This window comes from Ochlerotatus camptorhynchus, unplaced genomic scaffold (assembly GCF_037179485.1).
Source record: "Ochlerotatus camptorhynchus isolate MF236.1 unplaced genomic scaffold, CSIRO-AGI_Acam_v1.1 ptg000265l, whole genome shotgun sequence".
Lineage (NCBI taxonomy): Eukaryota > Metazoa > Arthropoda > Insecta > Diptera > Culicidae > Ochlerotatus > Ochlerotatus camptorhynchus.
Window position 1 is genome coordinate 1,714,772 of NW_027040755.1, and position 17,718 is coordinate 1,732,489.

The following is a 17,718-nucleotide window of genomic DNA, read 5'->3' on the forward strand; positions in this document are numbered from 1 at the left end:
ACGTGGTCTGGCTTTGACTCGTGGTGCGATTTGGATTTCTGGATGTTTCTGGACATATCAAATCTAAAGTAGGGTAATCGCTACTTTTATGCTAACTCACGAAGCACTTTTATGTTAACTGAATAATGAAGCAATTTCATAGAAACTTTAATAACAGTAGAATGGTATGCACACATTAATATTTTATTTTCTCAGTGTGCAATTCTCGTCGATTATTTAAAAAAATCCTATCTGTATTGATCGATTCCAATAATTTCCGTTAAAAATATTGACTCTAGGATCTTCAGTACTTGTTAAAAAAAATATTTGAAAAACAGTAATTGTTATAAAAAATATTTAAAATATACTTAAAAAAACTATCAAATAACTGATAGTTATATAGGGTAGAGAACTACTTAGACCTAATCGCCCATTTTGGGCCTATCGAGCAGAAATCCATGATTTCAGAGTTAACTAGTCAATTATGCGTTTGGTACGATACTTTAATTAATAAGCTACCGAACGAAGTCAATGCAAACGCGTGGTATGAAGGTTTGCACCCATTATTCCCAAAAACAAAAGAAGCGCTCCGACCGAATCAATTTTTATCTTCATCCGATAGGCCGAAGTAAATTGCGTTTCAATGCGTTAGGCCGAGTTTAAAATCCGTAGGCCGAGTATGGCGTCAAGAAGCAGTGTTGGACTTTTGACAATATCTCAACGATTGGTTTCTCGTTTTCAAATCTTACAGTACGTATGGAAAGGTAAATAAATTTGGAAGCCATCAGCCATAATAACAATCCGTTTGGTGCTAAACTGAACTAGATTCAGAAAGACTAAGTGCGGGTTATGCTTAATAGGTATAAAGTACATAAACAAACTAATTGTACTAATCGGGATTATACAATATTTATTGAATTTTTGACAGTGTCTGTCACCCATATTCTTGTTTACGTTCGAACAGTATTTTCCTTTTTGTATGGAAATGTATGAAAAATAAAGTTCGAACCAAAACGATAAAAAAGGTGTATTTATGAATACAATAAATAATTCTCCATAGTTGACTGATCATCTTGTACCTTGAGTAGAAATAATTACCAGAAAATCTGTACTTTTTCGAAGTTTAACAATTTTGTATGCTTAGGATTTTAGACCAACCATTGAAGCTTCTATAAGATTATAGGGTGAATTATTTTCTGGTCAAAATAGTGGAATTTTATAAGAGTATCATTAGGGTGGTCATCTTGCCCCTCTTTCCCCTATCATTTAATATGTAAAAAATCAAATTTAACATTATCATTTAATATTTACGATTTGAGTCATCATTTAATATTTACAATTTGACATTCAATTAAATGTTTGAAATTTTTAATGTTTCATTTTATATTTTATATTTTAACAATTTACATTACAAAATTTACCAATTGACCAATTATCATTTAACATTCTACCATTCAAAATTTAAAAGTTGAATTTATCATATTACAGTTGACATTTAATAAATACCATGTGTCATTTTATTTAACATATTAATTTAAATACTAAGCACTTTTTTTTGTAGTGATCACAGTGGCAGCACTTGCTTAAACTATACACTGAACCCCTTTTATTGATAAATTTTGCTTCTATGAGCCTCTATTTTAAATCAACACACAGACGTTCCTAGGCTATGGTGCCCGTTTGGTTACTGTTGTTTTTGTGCTGATCCAAATAGTTTTGATAATATAATTGCACATTCTTGTTTTTTTAAAAGGTTGATTTTCGTCCCAGTCTTGTCTTCTGTCGTCACTTATTTTGTCATTTTGTCTTGTGTATTTACCCCCGTCTTGTTAATTGTGTCAACTTGTGTCTATTGTCCATCCCTATCTGTTTTTAGACTCGTTCTGTTACTCTGTCATGATTAATTTAACTGATATATAAAAATAGTATGGTTATTTCTCGATTACTTTTTCAAAGGGAAGCACCAGCTCCTGCAAACAATGCATCCGATCGTCGATCCGGCGCAACCGGCAACTCGCACACGCCTACACGGCGAATGAGAACGACCCAAATTTGAGTTTAGTTCACTTATAATCGCCAAAAGTGCAGGAACTCAGCGATGAGTAAATTTGCCTCATGTTTTCCCAGGTTTTTCCAGGATTTTCCTGGGAAAAAATCCCGAATTTGAGAAAAGTAAAGATTGAATAAAATTTTCGTCGATTTCCTCATTTTCCGGCAGATTTTTTAGGTTTTCCACAGGAAACCATGAGACAAATTTTACTCATCGCTGAGTTCCTGCACTTTTGGCGATTATGAGTGAACTAAACTCAAATTTGGGTCGTTCTCATTCGCCGTGTACCAACACCACTAGCAGGTAGAGGAAAATTTCCCTATCTGATGATAGTGCTAGCATGCGTGGGCGAGCCACCAGTTACACCAAATCGACGACCAAACGCACCACCTACAAAAGCCGATACGCTCCCTTGAAAAAGTTATCGAGATTTCTACTAATTAATGAATTATAGACAATTACCTCTCATGATCCTTGGCTCCACTATGATTTTAACTTACCACTTTTTGATTATTTATCAAATACCTCTCCGAGTATATAACGCCCCGATGCCTTGTTTCTGGTCTCATTTGGATTGGTCCTGAATTTGTTTGATATCCTGTTCGAAGTTATTCCTCTCCTTCTCCTTAGTTAATTGAAATCCCCGTGTCTCACGTCATATGATTCGCCATTCATAAAGATAATGGGTTAAAAGGGAGTAAAACATACATAAAGGTAGATTAGTATTAGTTGTACTTGATCCAAACACTAGAAAGAAGCATAGATAAATTAGTAGGAAAATAAAACTAATATATAACTAAAAGAGCAATGGATAAGTGTTAGTTCCGGGATCATTTTAGTGTTAGTAGTTATGTTAGTTTTGATCCGTATTCAGCCCTGCACTAGTGCTGGGCCCCCAGCCCTGGAGAGGCCCAGCACTACCTGCAGCAATTGTGATAAGATTATGCGACATTGCTACTACTACTATGTTATATGTATGACTTGTCAATTTTCGCAACGCAATGTTTTTCAATAAATCACTCAATCAATTTGATGTTTGAAAATTTGCTCAAAAGGGTTTTGTTGACACATCATACCTTACCGAAAACTAAAGCACAACAACCCTAATTCTTATTTCAAACCTATCAACATATTTAACACATCTTTCCTAAAACTTCACTTGTTCGTAAGCACCTGGTTGAAGATATGACTTTCGCTATTGACATTGCCTGTAATTAACAAATACATCAAATAGGAAGATTTATTCTACAACTTCAAAGGCTAGTCGCCTCCCTATGCGGACCCCCCGCGTCCTATCTCTTATGTTAATTAACTTTCCGAATTCTCTAATTGAAGTTTATTTAATAAATAACTGAAATCTCTAATCCACCTACAAAATCATAACCCATGCTTTCAAACTAAAGTTTAACGTGTTTCAAGTACTTCTGGCTTTGACATATATTAATTATATCTTTGTTCGTCCCAGGTGACACCTTCAAGTGACTAAAATGCTTCACTTTGAAGTTAGTTTCCAAGCTAATTTTAAATTGTACGAATTGAATAAGGTAAATGTTCCAATTACGCTCTCACGTTTCCAGTATGTGGCACCACAAAAATACATATGGGTATGTCACAATGAAGCACACCACAGTGGAAATCCCGAGCCTTAGTTCAAACACTTATCCTAAATCAAAATGAAGCACATATAAGATTAGTTACAATACCATGTACAAAAATGATGTTTAACATTGTTTCCTGAGCAATACTTCAATGAAAACAACAATGAAAGCTTGTCACGCAAATAGAAGGACACTTTCTGAAATATTTCAATAGTTCCCCTACAAACCCAAATAAATCTATCTGCGTAAAAATGAATAAAATAAGAGTGATTTGCGGCAAAACCCGCCAGTATAACACCCAACGTCAGTGCCTATACGTAAGCGTACTACGACGCGGCTCTCAATTAAAGGAGTAACAAGTGTGATACTATCACTGCTAGACTAGATCTTTGGTTCTCTCATGCAGTGGTTTATCAGAGAGGGGAAGCTTAGTAATCCCCATTGCCTGCCCATGGCGCCATTCTATCGCGGCATGAGCCAGCAACGCCGGCCATAAACCTACCGTCTCCAACACTCCACTAAAAAGCATGAAATTAAGCCCGCCCGCCAGCAACCAGGTGCAAAAACTAGCCAAGGGGAGGGATTAATTTAAATACTAAGCACTTTGCATTTTAATTTTCACATTTAACATTTAGCATTAATCATTTATGATTTAAAATGTACCATTTAACAGAAACACATATAACATTTACATTTTATCGATCAGCACATAAGATTTAAAATTTTACCGATAACATTTAGGTTTTTTTTTTTACTTATCGAGCGTGTTTGGGCCGAAGGGTCTTAGAATTTTATCAAATTTTACACATGCCCATTTTAATTGAAGTTTCGGGCATCACGTACTTTGAAAATTCATAAACTCATGAACCAAGCATCGTAGAAAGAACGTTGGGTAGTGAAACGATAAGGAAATTATCTCAGAAATCAATAAAAAATATAATCTGAAAAATGCTATCGACGAAAATTTTCATGCTGGAGGAAAATCGCAAGGAACACCAGGAAAAACCATTGTCAGGGTCAAAAAAATTTGTCTAATGTTTTTTTAGTTTGAAAATATTACCAAAAGTTGATGTTGTACGATTTTTGTCAATTTTCAAGTTTCCATAGTTTTTATACTCCTATTTTTTTTTTATTACTTGTGATAAAATAAATTATAAATATTGGAGATACACTTTTTGAAATATTTCAGTTTGTAACACTTTTAAGATTTTTATTTTCAAAATTACTAAAAAAATACGCTGTATATTTTTCCCAAAATTACTTTACTTTTGTAAACAACTTTTTCTCAGACGTTATTTCGGTCAGAAGTGACGTTTTAGTGCTACAGTTTATTAATAAATGTAAAAGACGCCTTTTTGGAAAAAAATACAAAATACGAATTGCTCATAACACCATAATAATTATGCAAAGTTTCATGCAAATCTGAGAAGGTCTAGTTTTATATTTTAATCTTTTTACCCTATTTATTTTATCAATTTCATGAGCGATGTCGCAACAGTGACCGATAATTGCGCTTTACAAAATATGGATTGATAGGGCATATCAAGAAGGAATCACCGTAGGTTTTTTTTCGGTTTTCAACATTTAAATTGCGGAAATCAATCATACCGGTATTCCCATTTTACCATATTTATCTGTTTCTATGAAACCGGGAAAAAATATGTTGGACACCCGAGAAAGACCTTTAAACGGGGATTTAATTTCGTTAATTCAGTGACCACCCTGTCAAAACTCGAGCAGTTTTAATGTTTCCTACTCAGCAAAAAATAATTTTAATATTACATCCAAGAGGATGCACTTCAATCATGTCGAAAATCTCATGTATTTTTTATGACCACAACAATAAACAAATCCTGTAAAAGCAGCGAAATGTCAGTTTATGCACTGTATTAATGATAATTTTATCCTTTTTGGCAGGTAATATTACACCATATTTTTGACACGATTGAAGTGCATCTACTTTGATGTGTTATCAAAATTAATTTTTGTTATGTACGTTTCGAACTTTACCGCAGAACAAATTATCAGATTTTTGCTTCTAGAACCTCGAAAAACGAGGGTGTATCTGTGATAGGCCTAACAAATCTAAAATCTAATGCCTCATTTCCTAAAATCTCTGGTAGAAGAATGTCCCAAAACTGCTCGACTAAGTGATTAATTAATCACATCATGACGTTTTCTACCATTCAAACTTTGACGTGGAACAATATTTTGAGATTTTCTTCTTGAACCTTGTGAACATTGGGTTTTATTTTATATGCTCTCCCTTCAATTTTATTTTTAATGTCTGGTAGAAAGTCATCCCAAAACTGCTTGACAAGGTATGTGAGTAATTAGAACTGGCGTAAAATATTATGCTTGGTGGACTATTCTTTCTCCACCAACATAGCATAGTCTGCCTCCAAGTCTCGCTTTCGCTTACATTTCACAATAGCCTGCTGCGATGTTCCACCTAGTCATTTCACTTCTATTTTCATGACCATGCATCCCAGCCATTAATTTTCGCATCAGAGAGTCTAGTTTTTATGCTTCCACTGCCGATTGCATGGCGCTAGCCTTGACGAACAACAGCGTCAATAATAATAGCAATATCAACATGATTCCGATTCAGCCTGGCAACCAGGCAACCCACCAACATATATGGTTGCATAGCCTACTGCGGTCTCTGTTCCAGAGCTAGCAGTGCAGCAGTCAGTGGTGAGTGAAGGACTTTCCCATTGGAGTGTGAAATATGTAACTATCGGTCTTCTCCCCTTGCCTGACTGCGCTGTGTGTTCGTTGCTTTTTTTAGCCGTCACTTTTTCTCGTATTCGCATTATTATTTCAGGCTTGTTCTTCCTCACACTCCCTTCCTATTTTGGTTTTCCATTATGGAGGAGCGCTTAATTGCATGATTCATGCTCGTCGGGGTTCTGTGTCGATGGAATCTACGAGTGGAAAGCAATATAAAAAAAGTAATACTGAATAAGTAGGTCAACAAAAAGCACGAGCACTTTTCTCGTCAAAACATAATTAAAATCCTACATCCGTTGCATTTCCAGGGACCCGAGACGAACGTACGTGAACACAAAACGGCCAGACAGACCAGACCGGCAGACAGACGGGCAGACGGCGAGATCTCTGATGGGTGCGACCTCTATAGGTGTAACTATGGAGGAACAAAAAAGTGTAACCTTTTGCACAGGTGAAGCGTAGCAAAAAGGGTGAAAACAGGTTAAGGCCTGAAGCTGAGCAGCGACGAAGAAGACCCCCTGATTACCCCGGTGATGAAAAAATGTAACGCCAATTTACTGAGAAATTTTAATTGAGAAAATTTTCGAGATTATCAGACTAGACGACTAGAGCAGTTTTGAACATTCTTTAGATTTTAGAAATTTCCAATACCGAAAAGTTACAAATTTCAAGATGTCAGATTTAAAAAAAAAGCATGGCATCGACAGAATTTTTGAATTCTGACACATGGAAGACACATGAGTTGTGAGAAGAATTATGGAGGAATTGAAGGTAAAATTATGAAGGAATTGTGAAAAGAATTCGAAAGGAATCCGACTAGAAGTGCGAGATAATTTTGAGAAGTGTTTCAAGATTTTATGATTGGAGAATTAATTCAGGTTTTTTTTAATATATTCTCATGAAATCGTGGGTGGAACAAAGCTGACTGTCCCACCCAGATTTTTTGCTCAGAATACATGTCCCATCTGTCCCACCCACTCCTCGTCCCTGTGGTACTAATAGTTGATGTTTTACGATTTTGTTCAAATTTGAAGTGTCCATTGTATCAAATTTTAAATTTAGTAAAAGTTAGTAAAAGATAGAATAGGGTAGAGAACTACTTCGGCCTAATCGCCCATTTTGGGCCTATCGAGCAGAAAACTTCAAATAAATCCATGATTTCAGAGTTGACAAGTCAATTATGCGTTTGGTACGATACTTTAGTTAATAAGCTACCGAACGAAGTCAATGAGAACGCGTGATATGAAGGTTTGCACCCATTATTTCCAAAAACAAAAGAAGCGCTCCGGCCGAATCAATTTTTACCTTCATCCGGTAGGCCGAAGTGAATTCATTGGCGTTTCAATGGTGTTTCAATGCGTTAGGCCGAGTTTAGAATCCGTAGGCCGAGTTTGGCGTCAAGAAGTAGTGTTAGACTTTTGACAATATCTTAAAGATTGGTTTTTCTTTATCAAATCTTATGGTACATACGGAAAGGTAAATAAATTTGGAAGCCATCAGTAGTAATAACATTCCGTTTGGTGCTAAACTGCGCTAGATTAAGAAAGACTATATGCGGGTTGTGCTTAATAGGCCGGAAATGGGGTAGTTAACCCTATAAATCTATAGGTCGCCAAGATCATTTTCTCACAAAACTACGCCGTTTCAAATAAATAAGGTGTGAACTACTCAAACAACGATAAATTTTTAACAATGTGCATAACATTTCTCAAAACTTTTTCTTTAACCTCTAAAAGTTTGAGCGGTTTGTGATTTTCTTTTAAATATGTCTGTGAAAACATATTTACCCCAATGAAATATTAGTCTTGATTCACCGGTAGAATATACATCATCTCTCATACCGAAGACATATGAAAAATTTCAACCAAATAGGAAAGTGTTTCACACCTACAACATCGACTCATTGGTTGTACCTTTGATAAATTTGACGAATGAGAAACTGCTTGTTTCTGTTCAATCTTTGCTACCACAAAAAAAAAACCAGTCATTTTTTCAATAAATTGAAGGCTTTTAAAAGCAATCGATCGAGGAAGTACAAACTGCCACGCTTCAACACTTCAAGGTATGGAAAATCTTTTTTTGTTAGAGGCGTGATTGCATGGAATTTACTTCTCAACGATTTACCATTAGAAAGACATTTCTTAGCATTTAGGAGGAAATATATTGAGTACTTTAACTGTTTGGTCAGTTATTGAATAAGTAAATAATCAAAAAGAATATGATGAATTAGGATTACCATGAAATAATAATCTTGATATCAATTCTATGTGGAAAAACATAAGTAACAATTATAAAAAAAGACCAATGTCTTATGCTACTTATAAGTGTTGAATAAATAATAATAATAATAATAATAATGAGCCATAGCGGCTTTTCCATTAAAAAGTGATTTTTAAATCACTTAGTGCGTTGATAGGAGCTATTAGTATAATGAAATAATTAAATAAGTGCTTAAGTAAATCAAAATACCCACTAAACGGGGGAAAATAAAAAAGAATAATCAACAAAAATCAAATAATAATGTTTATAAAGATTGGAATATAAATATAGAAAATGGTACCGCTCAATGACCGCTCATGTTCTGAACGTTGGAGGCGATCTGAAAAATATAGTATTTTAGAACGCCTGCAACGTTCATAATATGAGCGGTCGTTTGCCATTTCAAAAGAAAGAAAAAGCATATGTAAAAAAGGATTAAACACATACAAGCGCAAGCATAGCAAAAATAGTATGTGTATATTGAAAAGTTAAAAAAATAAGAGATATCAACATGTATAAACATTAAAATAACAATAAAAATAAATAAATAAACGAATAACACAAAATCAAAAAAGTAATAATAATAGGAGGCGGCTAATATTTTAGAAATTCTTAAAGTTTCTTAAAATTTCCAGGAATAAATTTAATAAAATGCATATCTTGGTCTAGTTAGCAAATAGCCAAAATCATCTTTGAGCAAAAATAATCTACGTAAAAAAAAATAATGGTCCTTTTTGTAGAGCATTTATCCTATTTTTGTATTTTTTCAACTACTTTTAAACAGCGGCGCCGGTGGTGTAGTGGTAAGCGTGATTACCTCTCACCCCAGCAGGCTTGGGTTCAATCCCAGTCGGCTCCGCCGGGGTGTTCTGAGGCATAACATCTCTGATCACGCCTTCCTTCGGATGGGAAGTAAAGCCGTTGGTCCCAGGTTCATGAGTAGTTGGTAGTGTGGGAGCTGCCTCCCTGGCGTCGGTAGCATTGCTCAGCACGGAAAACAAGATCGACGGAAAACAAATCAAGAAAAAAACTACTTCTAAACAAAATAATTCAAGTTTCTCGATATAAATCAACACAGAATTACATCTTTGGGTCCACAGACTACAATCCTATGGTATTGTACAACTTTAATTCAGTTATTTTTCTAAGAGATGAACTAGCCTATGGCTAAAAATCTCTATAATAAAGAAAAAAAAAAAAAAAAGTTATTTTTCTGCACTCAAAAAATTCCACACGCCATCATCATTTGTCTCACACTTAATTTTGCGCTTATTGTGAAACACATCCATTTCATGTGTAAATCTTATGCTATGAACCATGCCTGAACACTATGGATTTGTATTGTGACACACTTGGATTCTATGTGTATCATATGGTGATATCAATAGCTTTGCACACCATAGTTCAATATTCTACTTTATCGACTTCTACTTTACCGACTCTAAAAATTGAAACGACAAATATATAATCAAAACTGCCAGAGGCCAGAGCTTTCACATATCTTTTTAATGGGTCTGATTTGGGATTCGATCATGGACTGTTGGGGTAAGCTGCTGCCGGAGTCTTCGTTCTATCTCACTGTGCCAGGGTTGTTCTCATATATGAGGCGTGTTAATAGGATAAAGTCACAACTCTTGTTTTCGATGTTTACCTTTCTGAGCAAGCAATTCACATCGTATTGAAATGCAAAACACTTTAAATCCATCTGTTTTGAACAGTAGCGTGATTCAATGTGCAATACACTTGAATAGAAAGTGAAAAATTTTCAACATTTCAAAGTTTGAAACACTCTAAATTAACGTGTATAACACATCGAACCTAGGTGAAATACACTTAAAGTAAATGTAATTCTGCATTTAAAAAATCAAGTGTTTAAACACTTCGATCAAACGTGTGAAATTTTTTGAGTGTACACCTTTGAACACATTCTTGGAAATTGTTCTGAAAAAATATATTTTTTTTTTAATCCCGGAAAACTGTATACATTGTTGTTTCTAACAATCTTATATACCATTCTAGTGGCGTGCAAGCAAACTTCCCGAAAAAAAATTTTTTTTTTGCGCCCTAATGTGCAATGTTGCTTAAGTCCGGTTTAGACGAGTCAAGCTGGCGTTCAACTTAATTGAACTGCGAAATGAACGATCGGAAAATTGGTCGATGTTCAACTTTTTGTATTCGCTTCGGAGTCAACTTTACGTCGACCACCAGATCGGTTTGAGTTGAATTCAAGTCACTTGCCTCACTTGCTGCACCTGAATTCAAGTCACTTGCACTCACCTGCCTTGTCACTTATTGAGACTTGAATTAATTTTTGTCTAGCTAAATTCCTATTAGACAACCAAGAGGTAATTGAGAAACATGAAAATAAATTACCAGAAAAAATATGATTGATTTTAAGATAAAAATTTGGATTTACCTAAATCCTTTGATCAGATAACCTACCGGTACCACCCAAAAACCGTAAACAACTGTCATCAAGTCACGAACCCTGTGTTCAATATTGGAAGCCACGCCAAACCGCGTGGTTATTGTCGGGAAAATGTGGCTCCATACCAGCCACGCAGGATTTTCCTGGAGGAGCCAGTTGCTTGACATCTGGAAAGTGGAACGTAGGTACGTAACTCCCCGTTTCGGTTTGTCAGCCCCGCTCAACCGATCGACCGGTTCGTGAACCGGGACGACAGGTCAGAATCCTTGTGGTTTCAGTTCGATTTCGGTCCGGAAGTGTGGGATGGGATGAAGTGTAGGGACATTATTTACACTTTATGATATTTGGCAGACACACATCAACCCACGCGGTACCAGCAAGGTGGACATTTCGGGCTGAACACAACAGGAACGGCGAATCGAGGCTGACACGGATTAAGGCCTTTGACAGAGTGAATGGCATTGACCACCTATCTGTCTCTCTGTACACAAGTGCTTTCGTGCGAGAGTGTATGGAAGAGGGTAAGTATGTGTGTGTTTGTATTTGGCACCCTATTTATTTTATCGCATCGATGGAGTACGGGTTGCTGCGATGCGATGTGATGTTGCGAAATGAGGATAGAGATTCCGTTCCTGCGCGCTCGCAGCCTACTCGGTTATTGGCATGTGACGCAATTTTTTTCGTCTGCTATCTTTATTGGGAGCAGCAATGCAGGAGTTTCGGATAGGGAAACGATTTTTTTTTCTGTTTGTTCTCAACACAGAAAACATTTTTCCATTCTTTCTGATGCAGAAAGAAGATAATGGTGAGTCGAAAAAAAAAAGTAATTTCACGCAGCAAAAAGTCGCAATAGCAGAGTGTAATTCGGCCTGACAAAGTCAGCGCAACACGGTATTGCTCGAGGACAAAAATGTTTGCAATCGAAAAGTACAAAAGAATTCTTGGGAAATAGAAAATCAAGTAAGGATAGTGGTATTCTCAAAAGGCCGATTTGTACTAGGGATTCAATAATTCCACCCCACACGCTGCCTGGAAGGAAAATAGCATGCAAAAAAAAGAGGAAAGGCAATAGGGCAGGAGGGATAATTTCGAAAAACGTCGAGACGTCTGCCCTAGACTGTTCTCGCTTGCTGCTGTCAAAGGGGTATGGGTGCCATGGGAAACCGTATACGGCTTTACTATCGCGTACACAACAGTCGCGCCGGAGGGTAGTAGAGGAAGGTACTGTGTACATTTCAAAAAAGTTGCAGGCTGGGAGTGAGAGGGCATGACTAACGAAACAGGCGATGCACATTGGTAGGAAGCACTCAATTGTGGTCAAATTTGATTATCCTGGAAATGTAGACATGAACAGTAATATTAAAATGACTTAGTAAAAATAAATAAGCACTTATTTTGATGGTTCATCCAACTTCTCCAGCAAACTTCTTAAAACTGGCATTGGAAGTTTCTATTGAATCATTTTTAACTACCCCAGAATGGTAAGTGTGATTGCATTTCACCCCAAACGACCTGGGTTCAATCCCAGTCGGCACCGTCGGGATTTTCTGAGGCATGAAATCTCTGATCATGCCTTCCTTCGGAAGGAACGTAGAGTCGTTGGTCCCCTGTCCATGAGTTGATGGGTCGATATGTAGGGTCCAGATGTGGGAGCTGCCTTCCTGGCGTCGGTAGCATTGGTACTCAGTGCGAAAAACAAGATCGACGGAAATCAAATCAAGGAAGAAGAAAAAACTACACCAGAAGTTTTTTTTCCGACATCTCCGGAAGTTTCTTCCAACTTCCTTAATTCCTTTGATTCGCAAGAAAATTTCTGATTTCACCTGAAGTTTTTCCTGGCATCTCTCGAAAATGTCTTCTGGCTTCTCTCGGAATCTTCCGGAACATTTTTTCAGTTCCTTTAGAAGATTCCTGTTGAAGTTTCTTAAAATATTCTCTTTAAACATTTCTTTTGACTATCCTGATAAATTTCTTGTAGTTGATGTGTGACTAATTCATCATAAATCATTCTTTTGTATTTTTCTTCAAAAATGTTTAGTTCATTCGGGATAAACTCGACACTTTAAGTCAGGGGGAAATCGACATTTGCAATATGCATCAGAAACAGGATATTCCTTAAGGGGGATTTCCGGTTCAATTGACCTAAACTTTGGATTTTTTTTTCAGGGAACTGGTAAGAGTTAGAGACCTGAGTTTTTTGTCAAATCTTTATTCATTCTTGCTCTACAACTGGGAATTTTTTCAAGTCCAAAAATCCAAAATGGCGTCCAATATGGCGGCTGCCCGGTGGGCACTTCCCAAAACTGCGAGCAGCCTAGAGGTCGCAAATCGTCACCTAGAAAGAAAATCGGCTCAGTTTCTTGAAGAGTATAGTTCAGAGAATGGAATGAACTAGAATATTTGAAAAATCTCAAAATTTGACAAAATGGCGGTAACTAGGTAAATTACTTTTTTTCAAATGCCCGCCATTTTGTCAAATTTTGAGATTTTTCAAAGATTCTAGTTCATTCCATTCTCTGAACGATACTCTTCAAGAAACTGTGCCGATTTTCTTTCTAGGTGACGATTTGCGACCTCTAGGCTGCTCGCAGTTTTGGGAAGTACCCGCCGGGCAGCCGCCATATTGGACGCCATTTTGGATTTTTGGACTTGAAAAAATTCCCAGTTGTAGAGCAAAAATGAATAAAGATTTGACAAAAAACTCAGGTCTCTAACTCTTACCAGTTCCCTGAAAAAAAAATCCAAAGTTTAGGTCAATTGAACCGGAAATCCCCCTTAAGCTTAAAGTAAAATTTATGTGTTTTCTACATTTTTTGCAGATACTTCGTGTTTATGATCGACAAACGTTCATTTGATATTTACAAGATGTTGATTTTACCCCAATAAGGTGTATCGGTTTTACCCCAACTGTTGTCAAATTTACCGCAATAATAGTCAAATTTATATTTTGTAACGTTTGTAGGTCTATAAATAATGTAAAAATAATACTTTCTTATGAACATCGTGGCGTTTGGCACAGGCTTTGACCTTCATGACGCGCCACACTGGATAATCCAAGGGGTTAAGATCGGGGCGGCCACATATCTTTCGGCAAGAACAGCAGAGTTCCTCCTATTTTTTGAAGTTATCAAGTTTTGGGTTTTCGCTCAATACTCCTATGCAGCCATGACTCCTATGCTAAGCTCCTATGACTACCATGCGTCTCCATTGATTTATAGCGACTGTAACATGGTCACCACGGACATTTTAAAATGCTTTGAGGATAACTCAAGACCTACTAGACATAGACGTATTATATTAAATATTCGAAATTTTTCAAAATATTTGCAGAAGGTGGTTCATTCAACAGGTAGATTTCTACTTTTATTCCGCCACAGTAACACTTAAATTAATTTAAAGTTTTTCATTTGCATTTTCATAAGCATTTTAAAACTTCTCTCCCATACCTTGCCATGCAAAATTTTGAAATCAGCATCAAACCTTTTTTTCAAGATGGTGGGTTTTAGGGGCCCATACTGCCCTGTGCGGCATAACAGTCACATTAGCATTTTTGGCGAAAATGAGTTAAACATCGATTGTCAAGTACCATAACCTTACAATAGTGTCGTACTTTGTTCAGAAAATGCGCGAAAAATACCATAACTATGTTGAGCCCATGGAGAAAAAAATGTTAAATAGTTTGCTGTTTTAAAGAATGGGACAATTATGCTGAAAAGGTCAGTATAGGCCATACTCCAGTTTCATTCATAGCCCCAAAATAAGATTTTGCGCAAAAATGGGAAAGATTGATAAAGGTTAAGGGGTTGCGCAAGTGGTTTGAAATGTGTATGGGAATTACTATGGTAGGGTGGCTAGTGAATCCCGATTAGTAATTTCCCGTTTTCCCCTGGAATTATGAAAATTTTGACGATATAAATCAAGCATAAAACAGTGTGGCCACTAGATTTAAGAATATAATTTTGGGTATTTACTGGTTTTCCCTGTTGTCTAAAGCCGAAAGCCGAAGAGATCACTAAGTTACAAACGCTCCTATAGTTGCAGATTTTCAAGATAAATAGAGTGACATGATTTTGTTTTACTCATACTCTTATAACGCGTCTTAACACGTTTCAAACGATAAGTTGGTTAAAATTGCATAATAATAAAAATAGTTCCTACAAATCCAGTAGCCTTTGTTGTGTGAGAGTACCTTGCGAGCTCAGTAAATATTGTGCGAGTGACCATAACGAAGAGTGCATTTGGCGCCGTTAACATTTCTGCTACCATCTTTCAAGTACAATCTTAAGTTTTGAAAGACGTAGTCCAAGTAATAATTTCAGTTTTATAAGGGTTCTGTAGACCATGATTTAGACTTGTAGCATGCTTTAAAACCTCCATAAAACTTGCAATGTTACTTGGGAGGCTTATTGCCACGATCTGAAAAAATGGGACTATAGGAACTATAGGAACAAAAAGTATCAAATTATTTCATTTTATATAAATTTATACAAGTTAGTTCCCCCACTATTGGGTCACTTATCCTACTAAGACATTAGCATTTTTCTTGGATCTTGAATTTGGTTCTGCGTTCGAAGTCTTAAAAATTGTCATTGTTTTAATTACGTTGAAAATTAACTCACAACTCTTTACAGGATTTTATTGGAATGTTCTCAAGTATTTCCTTTAGAATCTTTTCACTTTACCGAGTTCTTTTCTTAACAGTCCAGATATTATCTGCAAAACTATCCAAAACATTCATCATCTTTAGATTTAAAGTTTTTTTCTAAGAATTCATTAAAGATTCCAACCATAATTCTATTTAAAATTCGCTTGAATTATCTTTAGAATTACAATGCAATTCACATCAAAATTGTTTCAAACTTTGATCAGGATTATCTTGGGGTTCTCTTCTAAATTTTTCTAAAATTTGGCATGAAATTTTCCTTAAAATTCTACAGCAATTCTTTTCGAGATGCTCTTGCAATTATTTCTGAAATACCTTGGTGTTAACCCTAGAATACATTCTAAAATCTCCTCAAACTTCCTAGGATTTGTATCTCTTAAATTAACTAAATAATGCATCAAGTGGCTATATCCTAAACATTTACTTCAATGCAAAGGTCTTGAAATGTTTTCAAGGCCCAAATCTTATTTTTATCGAAGAGAGGACGGAGTTTATTTTTTCCCGATTTGTCATCGAAATTCGCGGGTTATTACCGATTTCCCGATTCACTGGCCACCCTGCACTTACTATGGAAGCATTTTAAATTTCTCTTTTATCGCTCTAACTTTTGGTTCTAGTTGTCCAAATGTTAAAAAATAAATAATATGTGGTTGCTATGAAAATGACCAAAACAAGCATGTTGTTGTTACGGTTAGTTTGGCAGCAATTAAAAAAAATATCGAAATCTGAACACATTACAATATAGGGTAAATTGATAGTTGAATATGACAGCAAGACCAATTCCATCACAACAACAACAAGCTTGTTAATCGTTGTGATGACAACCACATAATATTTTTTTTTAACCTTTTGGACTATTAGAACCAAATTACGATGTAAGCGAAATTTAATAATTACCCGTAGTAATTCGTCAAAATCTGCGCGACCTCTAAACCTTCACCAATCTTTACCATTTTTAGCAGAGACTCATATTTTTGGGTGATTCTGAGGGTGGCCTATAAGAAATCTATTTTTTTTTTCAAATTGAGGCACCCTAATTTTACAAGGGCTGTAGTGCAAACCTTACTTACCTTACCAATCAGGCTAAGGCCTTGTTGTTCTCTGCTGTCCGAAGAAGTCGTCTCCACTCTACTCGATCCATGGCCACAGTTCGCCAGCCTCGTAGTCTTCGAAGGGTCCGCAGGTCACCTTCTACTTGGTCGATCCACCTTGCCCGCTGCGCGCCTCTTTTTCTTGTTCCTGTTGGGTCGCTTTCTAGAACCATTTTCACTGGGTCGTCGTGCGGCATTCTTAAGACGTGCCCAGCCCACCGTAGTCGCCCAATTTTTGCAATGTGGACGATGGATGGTTCTCCCAGCAGCTGGTGCAATTCGTGGTTCATTCGCCTCCTCCACGTTCCGTCATCCATCTGCACTCCACTGTAGATGGTACGCAACACCTTCCATTCGAAAACACCAAGGGCGCGTTGGTCCTCCACGAGCATAGTCCAGGTCTCGTGGCCGTAAAGGACCACCGGTCTAATCAGCGTCTTGTAGACAGTCAACTTCGTGCGGCGGTGAATTTTATTCGACCGGAGCGTCCTCCGGAGTCCAAAGTAGGCACGATTCCCTGCCATAATGCGTCTTTGAATTTCTCTGCTGGTATCATTTTCGGCGAACGGCGCCGGTGGTGTAGTGGTAAGCGTGATTACCTCTCACCCCAGAAGGCCTGGGTTCAATCCCAGTCGGCGCCGCCGGGATGTTCTGAGGCATAACATCTCTGATCACGCCTTCCTTCGGATGGGAAGTAAAGCCGTTGGTCCCCGGTTCATGAGTTTGATGGGTCGATAGGTAGGGTCCAGGTGTGGGAGCTGCCTTCCTGGCACGTCGGTAGCATTGGTGCTCAGCACGGAAAACAAGATCGACGGAAAAAACAAACCAAAGAAAAAAAAAAAAATCATTTTCGGCGGTCACCAGTGAGCCCAAGTACACGAACTCATCGACCACCTCGATTTCGTCACCGTCAATCT